This window comes from Micropterus dolomieu, linkage group LG17 (genome assembly GCF_021292245.1).
Source record: "Micropterus dolomieu isolate WLL.071019.BEF.003 ecotype Adirondacks linkage group LG17, ASM2129224v1, whole genome shotgun sequence".
NCBI classification, from domain to species: Eukaryota; Metazoa; Chordata; class Actinopteri; order Centrarchiformes; family Centrarchidae; genus Micropterus; species Micropterus dolomieu.
Window position 1 is genome coordinate 23,819,762 of NC_060166.1, and position 25,806 is coordinate 23,845,567.

Genomic DNA, 25,806 nt, shown 5'->3' on the forward strand with positions numbered 1-25,806 from the left:
GCTCCCTCCCACCCTTCCTCTCTCCCGCTCACTCATTCACTCTCCTCGCTCAGCTTCTTTCTTTTCATTTCCTCTTGGGAAAGCCGTGCACACCAGTTGTCTCTGCCTTCAGCTGCTCCCTCTCTCCCTCTCTCTGTCACTAGTAAATATAAAAGGCATGCTTGTACAGCCCCTTGCCTCAGTCTCTCTCCGGCTCTCCCTCCCTAACTCACTGTGTCTGATGCTTTCGTTTACCCCCACCTCCCTGTGCCCCCCTCACTTTCTTTCTCAGTGTCAAAGCTGCCTTTCAAATGCTGATTAGCAGCCAGAGTAAAAGAGAGAGAGAGAGAGTGAGAGAGAGAGAGTGAGAGAGAAGGGATGACTGAAACAAGTGGGAGATTCCATCACATCCACACGTATTGTAAACTGTGACTCCTGTCCCGTGCAAACACACAGACACACACACAGACACACACACACACACACACAAACTTGTTTTTGTCACTGAGGAGGACATCACACTGACTGGGATTCATGCTTGGAAACTTACCCGAACCTAAACCTTAAGTTTTAACCTGACAATTTGATGTTTTCCATTGAGGGTAACACATTTCTATCCAACGAGTCATCCAAACAATTTTTTTTTGTTATAAAAATAATCATTTATATCACCATTTTCTGCATTTTCTGATCATGGTTCACTCCATTCATTCATAAAAACATGGAAATTACAGTTCTCCAATCCAAATTAACGGGGTTTTTTAGCGGTCTCCAGTGTCATACGATTTGTTGACCAATCCATTCATAATATAACAATGTCACACCACTTCTGCCTTTGCTTCTGACGCAAAAGAGAATAAACTCAGAAGGCCACAAGAGGTCTTTGTCAAGTAAACATAAAAGTCGTTTTAGGCATTTTAACAAATGACAAAGGCTGTTGTTTTTTTCAGGAGGACAGTGTATTTTTGTCCTCAAACGGAAGGTGAGTCCCCATAATGTGACTGTGTGAACAGATTTTTGTTCCCACAATTTGAGCAATACAAGTACACTCCTACAAACAGCCTCACATAATACATGTAAGTGAACAACCTTACTTAAGTACAAGTGCAGACCTATTAACAGCACAGCAAAAGAGAAAATACTCATACCATGCCTGGTATAATATTACAGATATTAATATAATATTGTTATTACTGATGCACTGAAATGTAAGCAGCATTTATATGTTTTAGCTTGTGAAGGTGGAGCTAATTTTAACCCCTTTATATACTGTTGGGAAGTTTAGTCTATAAACATCAAATTTTATTTATTTGTTTTAAGTGTGTTTTGTATGTAAAATCTTAGTCAGCAAAGTAACTATACCTATCAAATAAATGTAGCTGAGTAAAAAGCATTTTTCTGTCTGGAATGTAGTGGATTTGAAGTACAAATTAGCATCACACCAGATTACCTCAGCTAACAGCTCAATTGCAAGTGCAAACAGAAGTACCATAACCAGCACCCCACCTGGTGGTGATCACCACTGCCATTGGATGAATATAAAGGCCCTTCAGCCATTCAGTAAATTTACTGTTTAAAGCCAATATTTCTCTAAGGTAAAAACAAAACGGGTCACCCTTTCCCAGAAGCTCATTAAAGGTTCCCTGTCGAGTTTTTGACCTCAAGTGGTGCTACGGAGCTGCATTTCTATAACTGAGTGCCCACTATCCCACTAATCTACAGGTGGCGTCAAGATATGCAGCAATGCACCAACAAAGGCCAAGAAGAAAATTCTCCACGTCTACACCAAAAACCACTAAACCACACACTGCCTGTTGCAAAAATATCTAAAACATTTCATGATGTTCTGATATTAATACATAAGCTGCAGCCTTTAATAACAATTGGTCTTCTTTAATCATATCAGGCAAAACTTTGGATACATTTTAGTGGTATTTTCTGGGCACTACTCTTACCTGAGAATTACAAAAACTGTTGGCCTGTCTAAGTGATGGAGGAGGGAGGCTAGTAAACCATTAACAATGGTTGTGTTAATAAATGTTTGAATTCTTTAGTAAGCCAGTCAGGGTCTCCCGCTCTCAATAGTCAATAAAGCAGCACAGAATGGAAATACTCCAGTACCTCAGTACAAGTACCTCAGAATTGCACCAGAGTACAGTGCTTGAGTAAATGTACTTTACATTCCTCCACTAACTGTATGTACAACCTATAGCCAACATGTGCTCAGACATACAAACACAAAGGTAAACACACGATCGCAGATGCACAAACACACATGCAAACGTATACGTGAACAAATAATCACACTCAGAGACTCACTCAAGTACTCTCTCTCCCACCAACCTCCTTCCCTCCTTCCCCCTCTCCTCTGTTCGTTCCCCTTGCCCTCAAACACTACTCAGAATATTGATACATCACCCCCTCCTCCTTTCTCTCTCTCTCTCTCTCTCTCTCTCCCCGTCTCTCTCTCTCTCCATCACTCACTTTCTCTACTGAATACTGATAGGCTGTCTACTCCGTGGTCTGAGTTTCAAATCTCTCCCTCCCTCTTGCTCCCTCTGTCGCTGCACCCGCCTCAAAAAAAGAAAAAAAAGAAGCAACATAAAGGAGGAAATAGCAGAAGTTAATGCACTGAGGTAGACATAAATTCACTTAAGTACCATTTCAGATTATGTCAAGCTAAAAATGGGCTTAACATTGTGGAAAGGAGTGGAGAGGGGTGACAAGGGAGGGGAGGGTGGGGGGTGCTTCGGTTGGCTGTCTTGCCAGCGGAAACTGGCGGAGCGGCTCGCAGCACTATAGTGAACGGGCGGCCGTCAACAAAAGGAAAAAGACGTGTGAAAAGTTCAGGCAAATGAAGACACATTCAGTGTTTTTTGTCCGACTCCCACCCTCCCGCCTCATTGTCGGGCATGTCGGCTATGGTGAGGCCGAGGGGGGGGGAGTGAATGAGGTCGTCAAAGAGTCCCAGTGAGCCCTCCACTTCACACACACATCGACACACACATACTCAACAGCCTGAAACAGCTGAGAGCAGGAGAGAGTGACAATAAGAGAAACAACACAGACAGAAAAAGTCCTGCTCTTCTCACATGGATGGGAAGGTGGAAGGGCCTTTCAGGGGTTTTGTAAGTTTAAGTGTGTGTAAGTGTAAGGGTGTGTGTCTGTGCGGGAGAGAGAGAGCTTGTGTGTGCCTAGTCTCTTTGGAGGAGGCTTTCTGTCTGCATTAGAAACGCAGCGCGTCTGAGACACTGGGAGAGGGAGTGTGTGATTTTGTCCTCCAAGTCTTCCCCAGGCGTCCTTGAAGGAGACTGGCAGGGAATATCTGACTCTGTGTGTGTGTGTGTCAGTGTGTGTTTGAGCCCTCACAGGCTTAGTTTAGTACCGGAGGCTTGCCTCGCGGAGCCATATTACAGGTGTTCCCTTCACAAATCAGGGCGCTCCTGGAAGTAACAAAAACGACAACCTCAGGCTGGAGAATTAACCTGGCCTGATGAATGAGGAATGTAATTGAACAGAGTGGGTAAATAAGAGCAAAAATCCTTAGTAGGTGTGTGTGTGTGTGTGTGTGTGTGTGTGTTTCTGTGTGTGTGTCTGCACATGCATATCGAAAAGCGTGTAAAAACTGTTGCAGTCAGCTAGACAGTCACACCCATATCTGGCCTCGTTTCTCCAACTGTATACACATGCTATCACACACACACATGCATGATCAGTTCGATGGAGAGACAGGAAACTTCAGTGATAAAAAACATCCACAGTACCAACACCACATGGAAAAAACTAAACTAGAAGTAACAGTTCTCCATCCAAAGTCTTATTGAGAACTGGGGTAGGCAACATTGGAGAAACGAGCAAAGAATACTAGATTTTGAAAGTATCCAACTGAAAAAATCCCGTCACCATCCTTCATGCCTCCCACCAAAGTGCATAGGCACAGCACGTACAGGTAGGTAGGTAGGCCAGTCAATTAATGAAATGATTGGCAGTGTTTATTGCAGTTGACTGCCACAGATAGGGTTTTTTTTTTTTTTTAATTGTGTGTCAGAGAATTTGATTTATTGATTGCTGTTGGGATGTAAACACAATTTCAACAAGTATAACAAAAAATTCTTCTGAAGTAAATTGCCTACCCCAGCTTTAGATAAAGGCATTTAAGTAGTATCTTTACTCAAAGGGCATATAAGTAATCACTTTTTATTACCTATTTGTGAACAGGTTCTAACCTCACATAAAATAAACCATTTGCCAGCTTTCTAAGTGCCTTGTAACACCCTCTATGCTGCCTCCTATGTGAAGAAATCAGCTTACGTAGGTTCTGACCCTCATGTGCATTCCAGTTCTTCTTGCCTGCTGATTCTGCACTCAACAGCAACAACACCGCAGCTGATGAAATGGAGCTAAAACCAAAAAAAGGACTGGCTCCCAGTACAACACAGACACAAACTCCACGTAAGGATAAAAAACAACAACAAAAAAATTTATGTAATGAAGCCCGTCAGGTCAAATCACAATGGACATTGGGCAAAAACATGGTCAACATCGGAAAGTCATTCATGAAGAGTCCTCCGCTCTGTTTTCAAAACTGACAGATTTGGCTTTCATCCTATTGGACAGGTAAGCTGACGTTACTGCAAATCGTGTGAAATATATTGTGTGCTTAAATTAATTATTTTTGTTCATGAAGTCACCTGTCTGTTATTAGGAAAAATACAACTGTGGATATGTAGGTAAATCATGTTCTTTTACCTCATTTTTATATTTATTTTATTCATGTAATCAGTGCAGTGTCATCTGTCTGCGCAACGCGCATGTCAGATCTCTCCGCCGTGCCGTGGCTGCCTGAAGCTACACTTTCCCTGTCCTCGCGACGGTAAATTCCACTAACCACAAGAAAACAAAAAGGGGAAAAGACCACGACGAGTCTTACTTTGTGACTATAACAACGCTGTTGACACAATGTACAGATAACCTGCAACCCCTGCTGGAGCAAGCGAACTATACAACAATCAGTATATGTTTAATTAGGCTATAATCAAAACTCATGTTAGGTCTAATTTTCGGGACAAACCGGAAAGGGGTCGGGACAACTGCTCGTAATTCGGGACTGTCCCGTATTTTTCGGGATGTCTGGTCACCCTACAATCATTGTTGGTTGGTGCAAAACACATCACTACCATTTGGCCAGAGCGGGAAAGTCGCCACAGACACCAGATCTACCTGGCTGTGATAGGCTTATGGTGCGTTCCATTTGACATGGAAAGTCGGAATTTCCGAGTTTCCAGTTGGAACTTTCAACTGGAACGCCCCCTGAAGTCGGATTTCCAACTCGGAAAGTCAGGACAACCGCACTACCCCGACTTCGTGATCCAAGATGGCTGTCAGGGTATCAACAGTTAATGGAAGCTGTAGTTTATACTGTTTTTTAGCACTTCCGTGTACTTGTGACTCATATAAATGTTCGTACACAAAGTGCTGTCCAACAGCTGTCTGTGGACGTGTTGCTACAGTGTTTAGTGTGAGTAAATACCGCACAATGCGTTTTTTTAATCAACCGTAGTATCAATATCTAACCTGGCTAGTTGTAAACAAACAGCTGGCCGAGCGAGGTTTTCCTGACTTGTTAACTGGAACGCCGTCAACTCGGGTGTGACGTCATTCCCAGCTTCGACCTCCGACTTCTGAGGTAAATGGAACGCAGCATTACTCAGCATTATCTAAAGTAATTTAGCAAGGGCTTGACAATAACGGACATTAACTTTTATGTAAAAGTCTTTAGCACCACTTACTGACTAAACTGAGCTAACTCAACGTCTGCTGGGTAATGCTACATTCTCACATGCAGTTCTGTAGGTAGTCTCTGGCCTTTCATGAAGTTAGAGCTGTGTTGCATTGAGCACATCATGTGCATACTCCGACTAGACAATTGTTTTCTGATGTAGCTGCTGTGCTGCACACAAGGAATTTGTTAATTTCCTGTTTGTCTTTTTTAATAGAGCATTGACTCAAGAGCTGCTTAGATCGTAAGAATCTAAGATGCTTAAAAAAGATTAATAGCAAGAAAGTGGACTTTGATTTAAGATTTTTTTATCAAATGAATGCAAGCATTTTTTCTTCGAACATTCAGTGTTCATAGGTGACTAGTATTTACTCAAACACACAAAGAACTGAGAACTGCAAGCCACACTTTAAGCTGATGTCAGTAATCCTAAATGACAGGGAGGACGACATGTAGTGGTTTCATGTAAAAGATTGATCGGATTTATTTTGCGTCTTCTGAGCTACCACAGACTACTTTCTCTTTCCATAGGAAGTAAACATGGTGAAAACTGGCCGACTCTGTACAGCCAAAACACACTGTGTTTGTGCACTGAATGAAAATGAAGTCTCTCTGCTGAAACACTTCCAAAAATAAACCAGGCTACATCAGACACACTGTATGTATATTGAAATTTGATTTGAACATACAGTATCTGAATGTTCAGACCACACAAAGACAAACAGCTGTCAACTTAACAAAAAAAAAAGATAGTGCTAGATAATGTTTTTTTGTTTTTTATAACATTCAACTACATGTTATCATCTAAAGTTTAAGTAGGCCAATTTCCCCCAATCTTATTTTAACTCTTGAATAATTAAGAGATAATGAGTTGTTAATAGTCAACTAGTAATTGGAACATTTTCAAAGAGGCAACTTAAAGGAGAAGTCCAAAAATATTACACATCAAAATCAGATTATAAGTCTTGTTAGTACTTGTTAGAAACAAAAAGACACTCACATTACGTGAAGAGTAGGATCCAGTATTTTTTTAACTTGACCTATACTAGGAATTAAAAGTTAGAATAAACTGCTGAAATACACTTAAATCAGATGTAAACTTGATACAAAACTGTTTAAAATTATGTTCGCTTTAAAAAATATACATATCGATAGTATTGATGTGATGCAGTCATCTCTGCAACACTGGAAATCATTTGTTTTCATGTGACATTCTTTTCTGTCAAAAAATGAAATACTTCTCCAGACCCCATAGCTGTCAGTGTAGTATTTAAGACTATACAAATTTAGCACAGCAGAACACAACATTTTCTTCACCTTCCCCTCAGCAGCTCACATACATGATAAGTATAAAAGGGGTGTTTAAAGATAACTGCCATAGAGTAGATAATATTCCAAATCTATCAGGCAATAATTCTTTGAGGGCATGTGGCCATTAAGGAGCCATTTCCCCTTTTGTTGAGTATGCTCCTCCATATTTCATTGAGATGCATATCTGCCTTTCACACTGTCTGCCTGCTCCGCTATTCTCTATTCAACAGTGACCCATTGCTCCCTGCCATACAATCCTTCACCTTTCTGGGCTTAAAAGTAATTACCACTTTAATTTGCTGTCCGCTTTTGTGCATGCCTGAGTGTATCTGTAGCTGACTGGAGTGCTTCCTGTGTGCAAGGTGTGTGTGTGTGTAAGGTTTGTGTGTGCACATATGCATACAGAAAGCAATGAAGTGCATATACTTATATAAATTGAAACAATGAGTTGATCATTTACTAAATAGACAGAGAAGGAACTGACAACAGCCAATTTTTGATAATCCATTTATTATTAATGTCATTTATGAACCGAGAATAAAATGGCAGTCGGTGGTTCAGCATGTCAAATGTGATGAATTTTTTAGATCAAACAGTTTTATTAATTGGGAATGTATTTGACAAATTAAAGTCAAGTTAAACTAATCATTAGTTGCAGCCCAAAATGTGAGTATATAAAGGTTTTATATTGTATGTGTACATTGGTGTTTCTTATGTGTAGAAATAAAAGGGAGTTGTGTGTGTGCTGCATCAGTGCATATGAACAGTTTTTGTATTATTTAATGTGTGTGCGTGTGTGTGTGTTTATGATTAGCCTCCCATTGGCCCAATTACTCCAAAACCAAACCCCCTCTGTTTCCCTGCTCCCCCCTAAAATCCCTCACCCTTCTCACCTCGCAGTCCCAGCGGTGGACCCCCCAAACACCCCAACCTTCCACCCCCCCACCCCACAGCCCTGCGTGGCCAGATTGTCCATCACAATACACCAGACCCCTCACAGGACCTCCACCACCTCCACTGTACCTTCTGCTCCCCTCGTCTCCAGAAGTCCCACTAAATCACTCCTAATTTTGCTCCCCTCAATCACCCAAATACCGCCCCCCCCACCCCCCCCCCCCCCCCCCCCCCCCCAACACACACACACACATACACACACCTCACTCCTCTATTCTTCCCCCTCTGCCCTCCCCAGTCCCAGGTGAGCTGACGACACAAGGAGAGCAGAAACACTCTGCGAATATTAATGGTTTGATCTGAATATTAATAAACGATGCATCTTAATGATCTTCAAAAAAAAAAAAAAAAAAAAAAAACAAAGAGCCACAGTTAAGCGCTATACTGCTGGGGTACACACACACACATTCAGCTGAGCTATCTGTCCTGCACTGTGCAGATTAGTTAAAACAGGGCCTTATCCTCCAACCTGCTGTTAAAATGCGGAGCATCACGTTCAAGACAAATGTGTTGTCTTTTTTTCCCTCTCAGTAAATGAAGACACCTCTCCTTTCCCACGTCCTTCTCCTCTATCTCCTCCTGTTGCTCTCTTCATTTTCTTTTTATCTCCTTCTACTTGTTTAGTTCAAGTAGCCCCCCCTCTCACAGTTGCCCCAAATCACCCCTCCCTTCCTCTTTACCTACTCCCTCTGTCTTCTTTTCCCCCACTATCTCACCCTCTCTCACTCTATCACTTTCTCACTAGATTACCCCATCTCTTCCCCCTCTCCCAGCCTAACCTACTCGATATTCCAGCCTTGTTCTCCTGCAGTCTCCAGCACAACTTTCTGACCCACTTCCTCTCTCCTCCCTGGCCCCCTGATCAAAGCCTGCAGGACGGCATCGCCTTGGGCAGAGGAGAGGGAGAGCGCGAGATGGGGGGATGAAGGGATCCGAGCTGAGAGAAGGGAGGAAGAGACAGATAGAGAAGGGATAGAGAGGCACGAGAGAGAGGGAACAGAGAGATCACAAGGACGGGAAGAGGAGCCAGGTGCCCTCTCAGCCCAAGGACAAAAGCGCTTCCTGGCTGATCACACACACACACACACAGCGAGCCCTGTCAGCGCCATCATTCCTGGTCATGTACGTCATGTGTAAAGATGGCGTTGACATTAATGTGGTGTGATAAAAAAAAACTTTTTTTTTCTGCAGCTCAAACCCCCAAAACAACTCAACTTTACGTGTTGTGATGGCCATTAAAATTCAACAGGATGTTTAATAAATTACACTTTCAGATTACATGTTGTCCCATCTTGTTATTCTGTTTTGCAGTCAGGATGTGAACAGGTGAGCGCACTGACAATGTGTATTTCTCTTCTTTTCACATATTTGTTTCACGTATAATCAAGTTGCATTTTTCTTAATTCTAGTGCAATAATCTCCTTCCTTGATACATTCACTTCTAGAAAAGGACTGCGAAATGCATTACAATATGATTTGCACTACCTGTTCTAACAAAATAAGTTTATAGACAGATGTGACTTAATAAGATGGTGATTTTTTGCAGCGCACAGCCTTCTTCTCTGCGGAGTCGTTATAATTTAAAGAGTCTGGGTTTGGGATGTAAGGTCTGTCCATCCCAGTGGCCGTGTCGGTTGGGCAGTTGGGGCGGGCAGAAAGGATGGAGGAACACCAGCCCATTTGTACCCAGAGCGAGGTGGCGTGTACTTTAACATTCCCCGTGCATCCCGACAAAGAGCACTAATTATAAATAAATTAGGGACACGACACGGTGTGCCACAGGGGGACCAGCCAGAGCAGTCACAGAATAGAGAGACTGATAGAGAGAGAAGAGGGTGTGTAAAAGAAACAGAGAGAGGTAGGAGGGAGGGAGAGGAGAAGACAGAGAAGAGCAGACAGGAGAGATTTGGCAATGACATAGAGGAGCAAGTAGGAGAAGAAAGTAGATAAGAAAATAGAGGAATGGAGCACAGGGAGGCCTGGGGATAGAGGAAGTGGAGGGAGGGAGTGTAAGCGAGCGGGTATACAAGGCCTGAATCCTCAAAATATAGCTTGAACATACATCTGCAGCCCAAAAACTGACAAGATTCTCTCTAGATGACAGAGGCAGTGCAATGTGTTTGAGCAGAGATAGAAAAAGGTGGCAGGGAAATTAACAACCAAAATGACAACAGAGGAGGCAACTTCTTAAAAGGAATACATACCCAATATAAGATGAACTCTACAGAAGGAAAACATTATCTGGCCTGTAGCTGTTAGAAATGGATTCCTGTTGTTTTATAAGTAAATAATACAAATCTGATTAAGTAAATACTATACAATAATCATAAGGTGGCAATATCTACCAGAGTGATCTACACACACTAGTAGTCAACACTCACTACCTGTCACTCAAGCTTATCTGAGATGACTTGTCAACCAGGCAAGTGCATGTCAAGAGACTGCTCTGTGTGTGTGTGGAGGGAAGAGAGATCTGTTTCTGTCTCTGTTTCTTTGTGCCAGTGTGCACACACAGGTTTGTGTGTCTGCGAGCGCACACATGCTCACTGCCTGTGTTTGTTTGTTGCGTGGTGTGTGTGTTTTGCGTAAGTGTGTGTGCATGTGTACGTGTGCACAGGGAGAGAAACCTTGCCACTATCTAAATGGATCACACTTCAGAGTGTGCCGCCATTTCTCAGAAGCTGCCATCTCTGTGCAGACAGACAGACACACAGACAGACAGACAGACTGGAGGGTGGGGGGGCTCAGTCGGTTTGCTCCACTCAAGGTTACGTCCTGCCTGAAGTTGAGAAAGGATGACTGTCGCCACAGCAGGAAAATGTGGTGGAGTTCAAGAGGAAAAATAACCATTGTCTTTACTTGCGGCCATTTCTCTGTGGGATGTGATGTGAATGTCTTAGATGATGGAAGTTAACAACCTGCCTGGACGATAAAGCCAGGAGACATTTATTGTCCCCGAACAACTGCTTTGTGTCTCTCTTTTGGGCTGGGGGTCAGAGGTCAGCCGACTGTGACACAGACAGAGAGAGGTCGACTGACTGACCTGTGATTGGCCCCCTGACATGGCGACACCCCACTGAAACCGTGGTAGCCATGGCTACTGAGCTGCAGAAAAACATGATGTCAGTTTAAGATTTGGGGGGTGGGGTGGGGGTTACAGGAAAGGTCAAATAATAACTCATCTAAGATTCTCCCTCAACACACACGCCCATTCACACACAACTAATCCCCCATCAAAATTATTATTTTCCCATCTGACTATGCTCACTGTGTCTGATTTTGGAGGACTAACATACGCGGATGGATCTGCAAAGTACAAATAATATGAAAAGCGCCGGGGTCTCCATTATCAAAGTCTATGCTTGTGTCTATCGTCTCTAAACTTTCTGCACAGAGGAGAGTTAAAGAAGAAGAAAGGTAAAGAAGGGAGGGAAGACAAGAGAGGAGCAGCTTGTTGCATTAGCATTCCACCAGCAGAGAGGCTGTCTGTTTGCCTCTGGCAGCAGCAGAGAGAGGGGGACACTCTCTGCATCCTCACACAGCTCGTCTATCTCTCCCTCTGTCACTGTCTATCTCTCGCTCTGTCTGTCTCTGCCTGTCTCTCTCTCCACGAGTCTGTCTGTTACATTTCTTCCTCCACTCTGCCATTGCCTGTCACTGTTTTTCTCCACTCTGGACAATTTTCTCTGCCGTCCTCTTGCATCTCCTTATTACTCTATCTCCGACTGTCATCTTTCAGTTTATCTTTCCCTCTGCTAATTTCTATCTTGCCCCCTTTCTCTTCACCTTATTTTCAACCCAGACCCCATTTGCCCCCCCACAGTTTCCCCTAGAAATTATGCAGTTCACTCCTGAGAAAACTGCTTGAGCCATGACAGTTAGAAGCTACAAACTGTATCACATTGTTGGCAGGTATGTGTGCACACATAGGCTTTTCTTAAGTTACCTAATGGATTTGTCTATCAGTAACAGTAAAGAGTGAATAAATACTTATTCACACATGCATAAAGAAGCATTTTGTGCAGTTACTTTGCTGCTATTAATCACACACTCCTGCAACATGTCTGCACAGTTTCACAATTAATTTCTGTTATAACCGCCTCATTAGATCATTCCATTAAAATGGTAAATGTTGTATAGACCAACTTGTGAGAGTTAATCTGAATTTGATTTTAAAATGAAATTCTATGACAAAGTTGTCGTGTCACACAGTTACATGTCAGATGTCACATGTCCCACTTTGTTGCCATGGCGATTAAAAAAAAACAACCCAAGCCTTGACCATTCCGCACATGCAGATACATAAAAAGCAATCCATTAAATCATATCATGTTCAATTTCAATTATTCATTGAATGTATTAAAGGTTGCATTTTTGCATTAATTATTAAATGTATTTCCTACTGTAAATGAATACAAGAAGGAAAATGGAAGATTCCATAGTCTCTGTTCATTTGCTACCTTATCTGTATTAGAAGATGACAGCGGACAAATGTACTGTGTATTCCATAAGTGGCAGGACAGTGATTACATTGTCCTGTACTCAACAATTGGATTTGAAATGCTGACCTTTGGCTTCTAGCTTTCAAGGGTGTTTAAGTCCATATTAGTTGAACACTCTAAGAAATCTAACCATGTTTATACATAGGACAAGACGCAGGACAATGGTTATACATACACAGACAAAACAACCAAGGAGCTTTTTGGGCATACAGTGGTATATTATTAACTGGCCCAGTAAGTCACCTGTCTTTAACCCGATGTGTTTGACTTAAAGACTAGACATGGAGCTCTGAAACAAACATGAAGTGAGGCTGTTTACCTTACAGATCTGGTGGAGCATCACAAGGGAAGATAGCAAATGTCTGCTAAGGTCTGTAGGTTGTTTCTGGACACCAAATATTATGATGATTTCACTTTTATAGTATTTACTGTATTTTACTATATGTACAATTACTTCTGTCCCCTTTTCAGGGATAAAAATGGCTACAGTTGTTACATTATTCATCTGATACAAACGTAAACACTTAAATTAAAGTTGAAGGCAGCTTTAATCAGATAGCAATCGTTTCATTTAAAAGTAATTATATTTATTACAGCACCTTTGTTGAACAGACGTCACAAGGTGCTTTACAATAGATAAAAGCAACAGACAGAGAACCCAGACACAATATAGTATGTCCTACTACGTACAGACTGCACTGTTTGTACAGTGTGTGCCCCATTTGACTTGAATTGTCAAGAGAGGAGAAGTGCTTTTTGACTTTTAAAGATCCAGTTTGCTGTCTCTGCCATGAAAGAAGTCAAACATTTAGAGAATTCAACTTTTGTCAGCATTTTCTACCTGCATGTGTGAAAGCCTTGTGAATATCCAGCACTACCAGCCTCTCCCTGAAAACAAGGAATATTAGCTTTGCTATCGACCACATACGGCAACAAAGTGAAAGCAGCTTAAAACACATTTAGACATGAATACAAAAAAAACCCTTAATGAAAACATTCAATCACGATAGAACAAAATTACCATATCAGTACGATGAGTACTCGCCATAATACTCTGATGATTACTCTGCTTTATCAAATTTAATTAGATTATAAAAGCTTAGCCTCCAAATAGCTGTGGGTAAGTAAATCATGTGCCATTCAGGAGCTGAGCTAAAGCCAAGCCAACTCTGTGCTGCAGCCACAGAGACAAAATGCATTCAAACAAATTAATAGTCCATTAAATAAAAGCAAAACTCTGCCGGCTAATAGTGCCTTAAAAGCATATTAGCATTAGAACAGGATAGACACTCATTTGTCTAGTAAGAGAGTGTTTTAGCAGTGAGAAACTCGGGAATGAGTTAGCAGCCTCGTGATTCTTTCTATACATACATGTGACATCTGGTGGAGGTCTTTATCCCTACAGTGCTGTGAGTGATGGTTCGACCTAACCCTGACATGATCAATTCTTTCTTCTTTTTTTTCGTCCCTTTTTCTACATTGTCACTGAAACTCATCCTTCTCATTTAAAAGGTACTGTATCTCCCTTGTCTCAATTAATCTCACTCTCTCCCTCTGTTTGCCCTTCCGCTTTTCCACTCCCCGCATCCCTGCATCCGTCTTGTTCCTGCCCTCCCCCTTCCCCGAGGCCCAGCCACCACTCTGGTATTCCCAAAGTCATCTGCAATCAGACATCTTCAATGGATTAATTACACTGTCCTCACGCAGCTTGATTGAGCATCTAACAGCTACACCCCACCCCCTCAGACCCCAGTGCTCCCTCCTCACCTCCACCCACTTACAGACCTCGAATGCTTTCTTTTAACCCACTTTTTCATCTCTCATGCTTCCTCTCCTTCCTCCTTCCTCCTTCCTTCTCCTCTAAACCTCCGTCTTCAACTCCAGACCCCACCCCTGTTCTCTACAATGACCACAGCGGTCGCCCCCTCCCACTCTTCTATGGTCTAGGGAGCCCTGCTAATTGGACATCGATTGGCAGGGTCCGCTCCATGAGCTCTCCTGAATGTCGGGATCACGCTAATTGAAGAATTAACTTAGGTGAGACTTGAACCTGGAAAAAGAAGGAAGAGGGAGAAAGGAAAAGAAAGACAAAATGCCTCAGATTAAAGAAATACAATAACATACACATGGGGGTGCATCCAGGCACATGCACTGGCAAAATGGGGAAAAGATGTGCAACGAATCAGACTTCCTTTAAAGATAAATAGGTACAGACAATTTGCCACATGGTAGGATTCACAAAATGTTACAGTGATCATTATTATCTGATTTAACTTTAATCAGTGTAGATCCTATTAACTTCCTTAACAAAACATAAAAAAGAGGTACAAGCTGGGGGGAAATTAAATTAACTTCTCCAGAGCAACAGATCAAATACTGGCTTATCTTTACTTATGTTTAGCACATAAATACACACAGTCTCTTTTTCACTCCTCCCACCAAAACATACACATCCACTTCACATCAATCATGGATCTCAGACCATAACCCCCAAAAAGCAAGAGTGCTGCTTTGAGTCATTCTAAAATCATGATGGATGACAACTTCCCAAAGCAATCCCTCTGCGTGCCAGCATCATTTAACTAAAGGCATCAACCTGCCCCAGCCAATACCGCTCCTTCATTTCCCCGGCCTGAGGGCGCTCAACTCGCCATTCAAACCCCTGGCATGATTCTGAAAAAATATATATATATATATTCCTCCTGAGTACACATATGAAGGCTGCCACAGAAGAATAAGCTCCACCCAGGTTTCTGATCATGAATCTGTATTGTTTTCCCCCTCTTTCACAAGCGGTAAGGATGACAAGAGACGAGATTGTGAGGAGGTTAAGCTGACCTCAGGCTCACGCTTTGGAGCCGGCTTACCCTGGAGTGCGAGATGACAAAACATTTTGCCCGATCTCACTTGCAGCTCACTGACAGGCTGAAACAAAAGAACAGCCTCGGAGGAATTTAAAATCATTGAATGAATGTCAATTAATTTCACAGGACGGAGTTGAATTGATTAGAATATAAAACAATCTTTCTTGAAAGCAAAAGGGAATTGATGTCCAAGGCCTTCAAACAACAGGAGTGGGAAGACAGAAAAACGACAAAATGAAAGAAAGACTTATTTTGTGTGTATGTGCGCTTCGCTTAAGAGTGTGTGCGCCCAGGTGCGTGTGTGAGTGTGAGCTCAGTAGTTGTGTTGCACGCTTGGCTGGCGGGGTGTGTGTAAAGTAATTAACATGATAGCCTCTCTCTCAGCCTGATAGCCTGTTCCCTGCAGCGAGGTCGTTCAACAGACACCTGAGCTGCGTCTTAGACACAACCCTGGAATGCATCTCTAATGCAAACACACACACACAAACAAGTTCACCCCACATATGCCTGGTACTAACAAACACTGGGAACATACAGCTATCAGCAGCAATCACATGGTACATCTATACCTGTCAAATAAACAGGTGTCAAATAAACTGACATTTATTAATTCACCTTGACAATCATGCAGACAAAATGCAAAATATATATTTACGAGACAATGTAGAAGCAAGAAATCGAGACAACTAGATACTCAGGGAACTCAAAACTTCGCCAGGACAAAAAAAGTAAAGTCTGGATCTGACCTAAAAGAGAGACAATCTGATGTCTTTTCTTTAAAGCAGCTATAATTTATATTTTTATAATATAATGTATTAAATAACAATGTGATAATGTGAAGGTCACTTGTAGTTAAGAACCCACAGAGAATTATCACCTGAATCTTCAGCTCCCCTCGGCTTTATGGAGCTTTATAGCAAGATTCATCTCATCGTTTAGCCATCATGTTAACTGTTTTGGTTCACTGTCACCGCTCTCAGTGTCGTTTTTGGTTGCAGCGAGCAGCTGTTTTCAGTGATAAAGCTAAAAACATAAAAAATATTCAGGTATTCAGTTATCTGGTGACCGTTAAAGAGCTAAAGAGCCAGATATTTCCCTCAGGAGTTGTTGGTAGAGACCAAAAACAAAGCTAAAAGAGAGTGAGCTGGACATATTTTCATCAGGTGGCTAGAAACATGACAACGTTGCCCCATAACTGCTGGCTGTGTACATACGCAACTGTTGTTGTTCACAATATCAATTTATTGCAGGTTTAAATCATGTTAGAGATTTACTCAATTCTGTATGAGAAATTCAGGTTTTGTATGTGGATGAAATATGCCAAGTCAGACTCATGACTAGTTCAATTCATCCATCCATCCCTCCATCGTCAACCGCTTATCCTGCGTACAGGGTCGCGGGGCAGTTCAATTAAATTAAATTTTAAATATAATTTCTTGTAGCACCACCTATAGATGACATCCAAAATAATTTTGCAGGAATGCTTGGAGTTGAGATGTTCTAAATGCAGTTATAATCGTGCAACATGTTCATGACTTGTGGCAGTAACGTAGGTTAACTTACCATGTTTACAAGAATTTAGCAATACAGTAAATGTAACGTCAAAAAAACAAATAAATAAGTTCTCTGGCATCATTCAAATATATTATGTACCAAACATAAATTGTGTAGGCATGTTCTGTCCAGGCAAAATTGGGCTAAGCCAATACTAAAACTTTTGTCTTGAACCAAGAAATCCAGGAACATTGCTTGTTCACTACACGGTTCTGTAGTCATGAGTGAAAAGTGGTTTATAAAAGATCTCATAGTGGAGCTACCTACACCAAAAACATTTCATTACACAAATTCCAGTAGAAACTAACTTTCTACCAATGTCGCTGAAATCTGTTCAGCAGATTTTGATAGTAGTAACTAAAAAACAAACAAACATGAGGGGATGAAAAACATGGCCATATAACCAATGGTGGCCAACACAACACTGAGAATATCCATCCTCTTTATTCCAGTACAATCTATTGTTTCGCTCTTCTTCATCCCTCATAACCCCAGGACCTACATTCTGGTCCTCTAATCCTAAAACTGTGGCCTAGCACAGACCCCCAAACACCCCCTTCAGCCCCACACAGCCCTCATTTGCTAAAGGATTAGAGTGAGGGCACCAGGGTCAAAGCGAGGACACCACCAGAGACCCCCAAAAAGAATAAATGCACACACAACAGTCCACAGAGCCACTAAGACAAGCACACACACACACACACACACACACATTAGCAATGTGTGAACTTTGCACAAATGACATTGCTTTAAAGCACACACAGTCTGAGGAGCATAACAGTATTATGTATTCACATACTGTAGGTGTGTAGGCAGGACCCTCATCCCCGGACATGTACTGAAACAGAGACACAAATTTGCATGAGCATGTGCAGAACTAAATAAATTGACCTTAACTCTCTAACTAAAAAAAAAACACTAATACATATTTGTGCAACTTTAAAAAACCAGGGTCAAATAAACACTACAGAGAGAGGGAAGCTGTTGATAAATCGCAGCAGCTCTACGGCAGCATGAAGCACACCTCCGAAAGAATTCTAAGGGAGAGAGAAAGACAGGAGGGAGAGTCAGCAAGAGAAGAAAAGTGATTGTCAGGGAGAGAAGAAACATCACTCTGAAAAGTTCTAAAGAAGGCCCTGCTCTGGGTTTTAAATGCTCTCCCCCCTCTATCACTCCCTCTGTCTTCCCACTTTCCTCTCATCCCTTTCATGAATTAAAAGCACGGCCGGTCTGTGGGGAGAAGCATAGTTAATTCCGATCAGATCTCCTCCTCCCCCCTCTCCGCCTCCCCCAACCCTCCTCCTCTCCTCCCTGGGCGACGGTTGCCGTGCAGTCTGACAGACGGAGATGGGATCTGACAGTAAACAGGCGTGTGGATGCCCGGCGCGTGATTGACACGTAGGCAGGTCGGTGGGGGCCCGCCCCCCTCCTAATCCTGCCCTGTCAGCTCTAATTGGGGAGGTGGGGCTATATGTCACCAAGGTGACTGATTGACAGGACCCCAGCTTTGCATAGATATGAGGGAAAGGTGGGGAGGTTCACGCATGGCATAACACTGTTAACACTACTATACTGCTAATAGAGATATGTGTGTGTGTGTGTGTGTGTGTGTGTGTGTGTGTGTGTGTGTGTGTGTGTGTGTGCTCATGCACAGATAACCAGATGCAGGTGAACACACTCAAGAACATGGCTGAGCACACAAATAAATCCACAACAATAACCACGAACAAAATCGACATGCATACGGGATGTCTGAATGTAGAGTGGATCTACAAACCCACACACACACACACACACACACACACACACAATATCTCCTGACATGTTGTGATGAAGAGCAGAGGTTGTAAATGCTACAAGTGCTGAGATAAGGGACGCAGGGAGGAGCAACTCAGAGGTCTTCACCATGTCAATGCCAATGAACGACATGGCAGGGGTTAGTCGCCATGCTATTACACTTCAACCTGTGGGCACGGAAACGTATGTGCTAATGAAAGATTGAAAGACTCTGCGTATATTTGTATGGATATGTGTTGGGGTCATGCCTTTGGGACACATTTGATGTTCTATATGGCAGTAGTTCCCATCAGGTCCCGTCAGGACCCCTTAAAGGGTCGCATTATGATGAACAAGATAGTAAAGAAGAAACAAGCCAGCTCAGTGAGCTAGCGGTTTAATGAGGCTGTACTGCACGAGGCTTTGAGCTAAATGCTGATGTCACCCTGGTAACATGCTCACAATGATAATAGAACAGGCTGCAGTTTAGCTGGTATAATGTTTAGCGGGTTCACCTTCTTACTTTAGCATGTAAACATGCTAACATTTCCTAATTAGCACCAAACGCAAAGCACAGCTGAGGTTTATGGGAATGTCAGCTTTGCAGGTATTTAGTTATAAACCAAAATATTTGACAAACTGAAATGCTTACATGACGATGGTGCAATCACCAAAATGGCTACTTTTCATCCTGAGGGGAGAAATAAATGTGTGTTAAAATCGCAATTTGTCTAATAGTGAGACATTTCACTCAAAACCACAAATATCTACCTATTTCATGGTGGTGCTAGAGGAAAAAGTCAGAGGACTAAAGTCTTTAATAGTCTGTGGGCACCAATGTCTGTACAAAATGTCATAGCAATCCATCAAATAGTTGTTGAGATATTTTAGTCTGGATCAAAGATGTGGATCAACCAACTGACAGACATTACATAATACTTTCAATTCATTAAGTTAAATCTTAGTTAGTTAAAATTAATGTAGTCCAATACTGGCAATACTGGAGTTTATTTCCACAACTCAAAATTCTTTTTTGTTGTAGTTTTTTTACTATTCTATAGTCTTACTTTTTTCTTGTAGAATTCTGGACAGTTATACATCCTCAAGTCTTTAAAATGCAAAAATCTGAGAAGGAAAAATCTATCTGGTGAAGCTGCTGACAATCTCAAAGACATGCAAAAAGCTCTAAATGAAAAAGGTTGGGAACCATCACCACATGAGACTGTCAAAGCATGTGCTCCAAAGCATCTGAATTTGTATGGCTAATTATAAATTGTTAATTGTAAAATAGCATAGCTCATATCCTTGTGTATGAATTTATTTTAGTAATATTGTGTGAGTACATGCATGCATGTGCGTGTGTGTGTTTTGATTGACAACTGCCACTGACCTGTGCCAGTCAGAGTGCCATGCTGCGGGGCTGTGGGGTCGATCGCTACGGAGATGACCTTCGCCCTCATCTGCATCCTGCCTTCATTAGCAGGGCCAGGCAAGGAGAATAACAACCCAATAAATTAATAAAGAGAAAGAGGGATGGAGGAGAGAAGGAGGGGAAGGAGGGAGGGAGCAGACAGGAGAGCAGGCAGAGCAAGGGTAAAATGGGAAGAGAGAGTGAGGGAAGGAAGGAAACAGGCATGAGGAAAGGGCAAGGAAGGAGAGGAGTGAGAGGAATGAGCGAGGCACTGAAGTATAGAGAGCTGGGAGTCAGGAGATGGATGGAAAAGCTGCAAAAATAGAGTGTGTGTATGTGTGTGAGAAGGCTAAGGGTATGCGGTCAGCTCAGGTAGAAAAAAGCTAATGAATTAAAAGTATAGAGAGGCTGAAGAGAAAGAGAGATGGAATCTAGCAATAAAATCCAAATGCAGATAAAGGATGCATTCATATATTGTGATGATGCACTGAACTACAATTCAACCAAATTTGTAAATTTAACCATGAACAACTGGGAAAAGATTTTGCCATATCTCTGGGGCTAATTTAGAAATGTGGCTCCAAGCCTTGTTTAAACAGAGTATTGATACATTACCATCTGTACTGGTTCTTAAATGCCAGTATAGACGGAGATGCTCTAACTGGTCCACAGAGCTGCATTTTAACAGGGCCAAATGTTCCAGATTTTCCCCCTCTCATTCATGATTGGGGTGAACTTAGCATGCCAGCCACACAGAAAATGTGTTAATAAAGCATGAAGTTTAATCATCTACTATTGTACTGGATACATAGCCTTGCTGCTCTTGTTCACAAGCAGACAGAGATAGAGGAAAATACCTCTCGAAAACCTCCACACTTGCAGTAAAACACACAGCAGAGTCCAGGGGAAGCTTGCCGCGTAAATAAATTATGAACAAGTATGTTTCGCGGGATAGCCTGTTGGTTGGGAGCCTTCCCAGGAGGACTCCAGTAATGATGCTTTCTCATCCTCCAGCAGAGTTTTATAGCATACACCACCTTCCATTACTCTATCTTCATCAGCATGATGGATAGAAATATGGCCTATCCTTACACCAGGAGATCTGTGTTTTATTTTTCTCAGAGGGTAGCTGTTTTCAAAAATGAACTGTATATTTCAAACTTATTTTAACCTTTTTGTCTGATGTAACCCCACAGCCCTTTCCCTTCATCGAAATCTGAATTGATTTTAAATTGAATGTATTTATTATATAAAACATTTTCATGCAATTTAACAGCCAATCCATCTAACTATCTATTTTAACCATTTATCCTTTAGCTACCTATTTCACCATGTATCCATTTACTTTCAGCCAACTATTTTAAGCATATCAATTAGACTTCTTTTAGCTAACCATTTCAAACATATCAGTTAATTATTACATTTATATATAACATTTATGTATTATTTTCAAAAACTATTTCAACTATATCTACTACTTTGAGCTAACTATTTCAACCTTTCATCAATTACTTTTAGCTAACTATTTCAACCATATGATTTACTTTTGGCTAACTTTTTCAACCTTTCATCTATTACCTTTAGCCAACTATATTAGGTGTTTATCCATTACTCTTAGCTATCTATTTTCACCATTTAACCTTTAGCTTACTATTTCAACCATGTACCCATTACTTTAAACTAGCTGTTAAGACTTTTCTGCCCACTTGCTAATCAGTCCTATAAGGTTTCATTTTGTATTTTTCAAATTAGTTTAGCTGCTCTGCAACCTTTCCAAGTGCTGGAAACTGCAGAAGTAGCTACCTCCAGGGGTACAAGTATCCCTTGATTGTAGAGGGATACAATGGCAAAGAGATATAGACCAGTTTTCTCACTGCAACTTGTGCTGACTGTATAGACAGCTCAATTTGAAACACAGAGATGTTCATCAAGCCGATCACTGTAATATCTAACTGAATTTAGAGAGGCAAAAACACCAGTGCTATCAAGAGACTTAATAACACATATCACATCAACAAGACCCCTCTGTTGAGAAGACACAGGTAATGTGCCAGATTCTATTTTCTCTGTCTCGCTCTAACTGAGAAGTGCTGGCTGTTTGGGGTCGAGAAGTGTGAGCGCCGGGGAGCGAGGCCTGCTGTGCTGGGGAGGAAAAATTCTCAGGGCGATCGATGTGGAGGATTAGGGCCGGCTTTGGGGCTCAGAGGCCTGGATCTGAGCAGTATTCTCACTGGGGCCCCTGGGAGAGCTGGAGAGGAAAGACGGAGGGGAGAGAAGAGGAGGGCCAGGGGAGAGAGAAGAGAGGGCTAACCTGGAACTGTCAGGAGGCTGAGAGAGGGTTGGCCAGGCTGGGAATAGAAGAGCAGTCATGGTCCCACTTGACATTATGAATGGCGCTGAAACTTTGCCACCCACTCAGATAAACACACACTGGCCACTCTGATTGGATAAGCTGTAGAGCAAAGAGGTGGGAAGAGGAGATTTAATGTAAGAGAGAGAAAACAGATAAACACAGATAAAGTTGGGTTTTTTGTCTCCTTACAATTCATCTTTTAATTTTCTTCAGGCCAAATCGGTAGTTGTCTTCTAACTTGATGAGTGCAGCAGATAACAAAAGGCTCCCTCCTTCTGTGTGTCTGCCTCTGATGCTCATGATTGGTCAGCCCATTCGCCAACTTGCCGCTCTCCCCCGGGTACAGACGGTGAGATCCATGATTCATTTTGCAATGAGGAAAAAAAAGGAGAGAGCGCATGTGAGAGAAGAAACAGCCAAGACCACTGGGAAATTATACGGTGGAGCGGCATGGTGGATCTGGAATTAAACGGCATAATTAATCAAGCAAAAAAACAAGCACGTTGCTCATACATTTATTATTTGCATGTTTTCCACTTCAGGAGATGTAATCAGCAGATATACGTCAGGGCCCCTGATCCATGTCCAGGGGACTGGAGGCCGAGCACCCATTTTGACCACTGACCCTAAAAGTGTAAAGTTGGATCCGTTCTGCTCAACGCTTTATTTTTTTTCTCACTATCATCGCCACACACTGCCCTCTGCCTCCAAAGTAATCTCCTCAACAAGTAGAACAAGTCCCACCGAATCATGTTGTTATCTCGCAGCCCTTTAAATTAGGGTGTCTACAAAATTGAGTTCACAACTCTGGGCTCTCTGTGGAGTTGTTCTGCATTATGCAGTGTGTACACTTGACCCGATGAAGAAGAACTAGCCAGTTTTAGAAAGATAGCGTGGAAATATCACAGGAATATGATTACATAGCAGTAAGGAGCAGACAAAGCCATGTAAACACCTAAAAAAATCCTTTAAAATAAGTAAATTGCCATTGTAAACACAGCTACAAAAGGTCACATTAGGTTGCATGCCAATTAGCAACACTTGCTGAACCTTTGTAGACTACTGTAGGTCTATCCTTACGAGAGTTGTTATTATTGAGTTTTGTTTTCTGATTTTGGAATATGTCGCAATTTTCATGTTTGAATCTCTGTTAGTAGTCTCATGTTGCTTTGAAAACTCAACTATCAAAGTACTGATTGCGAGGTGTGTTCTGTACAGTCATGTTTTGCAGCTGATAAAAACTGCTGACCAGAATGAAACCTAACATGACCTCATATTTGTAGACCATTTAACCACCGCACATGCACTCCTTGTCACATGAGCAGTTCAACCAAACAGTTAGGTTCCTCTCTCAGACTGATTCCCTTTACTAGTGTTTGAACTACCGGAGAGGGTGAAACTCTTCCATGAAAAAAAGAAAGAAAACGATTTGAGAAACATTAGTATAGTATATTTTTTATGTTTTGTTTCTATTTTTTTCCCTACCTTGTTGATCATTTGACGACCCCTCAGATTTACACTGTGACACCTGTGGAGGTCTGGTCTCCCAGGTTTGGAACAACTGACCTTGAGGAAAGTAAATACTGTAGAAACAATGCACATACAGTATGAAATGTATTCATAAAGCTTTCTATTTTTTATTAATTTGTATGTGTTTTTTTCTAATAACTTTTATCTTATTATACCTACCTCACTGGTGTGTTTTGTGCTGCTGTAATACTTCATTTCCTCCTGGTGATCAATAAAGTTTCATCTTATCTTATAGGTTAATTAGGAATGGTAAAAATAAATAAATAATAATGCCATGAAGTACAATACTGCTATCATCTCCTAACTGTGCTGCAGTCACACTATATTTTATCCCAGTTAATAGCGATAAAATGTACATTAGTAGTGGTGGAAGTATAACAGGTTGTTGTTGTTGTTATTGTGGGACTATTGATGTGATTTGCTCCCAGGATACAGGTGCTGGATCATTCACCTACATCTCCTTTGCCTCCACCACATGTCTATCCTCCTAATTATGGTCATTATGCATAAATACATCCGCCAAACAGTTTGAAACGTATCACTTTCCAGCTGGTCAATACGGCTTGTTCCTGGGGCGCCGTCATCAATCGAGGTATCAATATGGAAATACCACTGTGACCCAGACATTAATCAATGGGCTCCTCGGGGAGGAGAGGGAGGGCATGGGCACCTAAAATCATCAATGAGACGGATCGGCCCGCAGTCAGCCTCGGACAGTCTGTATTGATAAGAGCATTTCCACCTGTAGCGGCCGGAGCGGAGAGACAGGCCGCATCTGAATTCAATAGCCGCCGCTGCAGCTGCGAGCTCGAAGCCCAGAAAGACACGGTTGAGCGGAGATACGTGCCTCGACTCATCATAAGACCAGTCTCTTTTTCTCCATATATGTCCCCTTCCTCCTCCTTTTCTGTCTACCTCAGAACTTTTTTGGTCATGCCTAGCACTAAAGAAGCACATCACGCCTCTAATACAGAGCAACCATGACTTCAAATTAAGTTCTTTGTCTTTATTCCGCGGCTTAAGCTATTCTTTGCAGAGCACCCCCCCGCCACACAATCTCTGGAGTTTAGTCAAACCTATTTCCTCCTCCAACGTCAAACCGTGAGAGGGGGTGAAGTGGAGCTCGACATCAATGAGAAAAGCCTTCAGATGCTCCTCTCAGGCGCTCAGCTCACTGTGAGCGCGGGATTAAACCGTCGTTTCACTGTTGACATCCAAACCTTGACCCAATCAATTAGGTCCGTGCTCTGCGTTTGCCTCCTTTACCCGGATACAGCAGAGCAATGGTAGGTGGGTAGCGTGGGACAAGTCAGCCTCCTAGTGGCGCGTTCGTGTACGCACAAGGAAAAGCAGCAATGTGCTCGTGGAGAAACATTTTATTAGAGAGAAAAGAAAGGGAACATTAGATAATTGTGCTTTAGATAAATAAGCACAATGGAGCTTTAATAGCTGTATTAATTTGTTTCTCTTTCCAAATTGTGCAAAATCCCCCTCATACTTGTGACAAATCCTGGCTCTCCTGACAACCCCTGAGTGGTTTCATCCCCACATTTTGGCAAGTCAAGCAATGTTGACGATGCCCATATTTGACTTCCAGTCAAATCCCACACCACTCTCTCCCTCATGACACTTCTTAAAGGTTAGAGTTCAAGGGTCTTGTGTCCTGTATGCACACAGGCTTGCCCTTTTCATTCCCAATCAGCCACGCTCTCTCTTTTTTTTCTTCATGTGCCAGTATGGAGAGATGCACCACAAAGGTCATGAACATGGATTTCCTTTGGTTTGACTCAATG

The 25,806-nt window shown here is 42.1% G+C and overlaps 1 protein-coding gene across 4 annotated transcripts in view; it reads right to left on the minus strand.

Moving 5' to 3' along the window:
- Positions 1 to 24,003, minus strand: part of npas1 (neuronal PAS domain protein 1) — a 62,441-nt gene extending 38,438 nt beyond the window's left edge. For 2 of the 4 annotated variants that reach the window (XM_046074965.1, XM_046074964.1), the window contains exons 1-2: positions 22,673 to 24,003; positions 22,442 to 22,582 (exon numbers count right to left, since the gene is read on the minus strand). The gene's annotated coding sequence lies outside the window, so the exon portion shown is untranslated. Of the gene's footprint in view, positions 1 to 19,371; positions 19,411 to 20,109; positions 20,191 to 22,441; positions 22,583 to 22,672 lie in introns of all 4 variants that reach the window. The other 2 variants (XM_046074963.1, XM_046074962.1) reach the window with 2 other exon arrangements.
- Between the last annotated feature and the right edge of the window lie 1,803 nt (positions 24,004 to 25,806).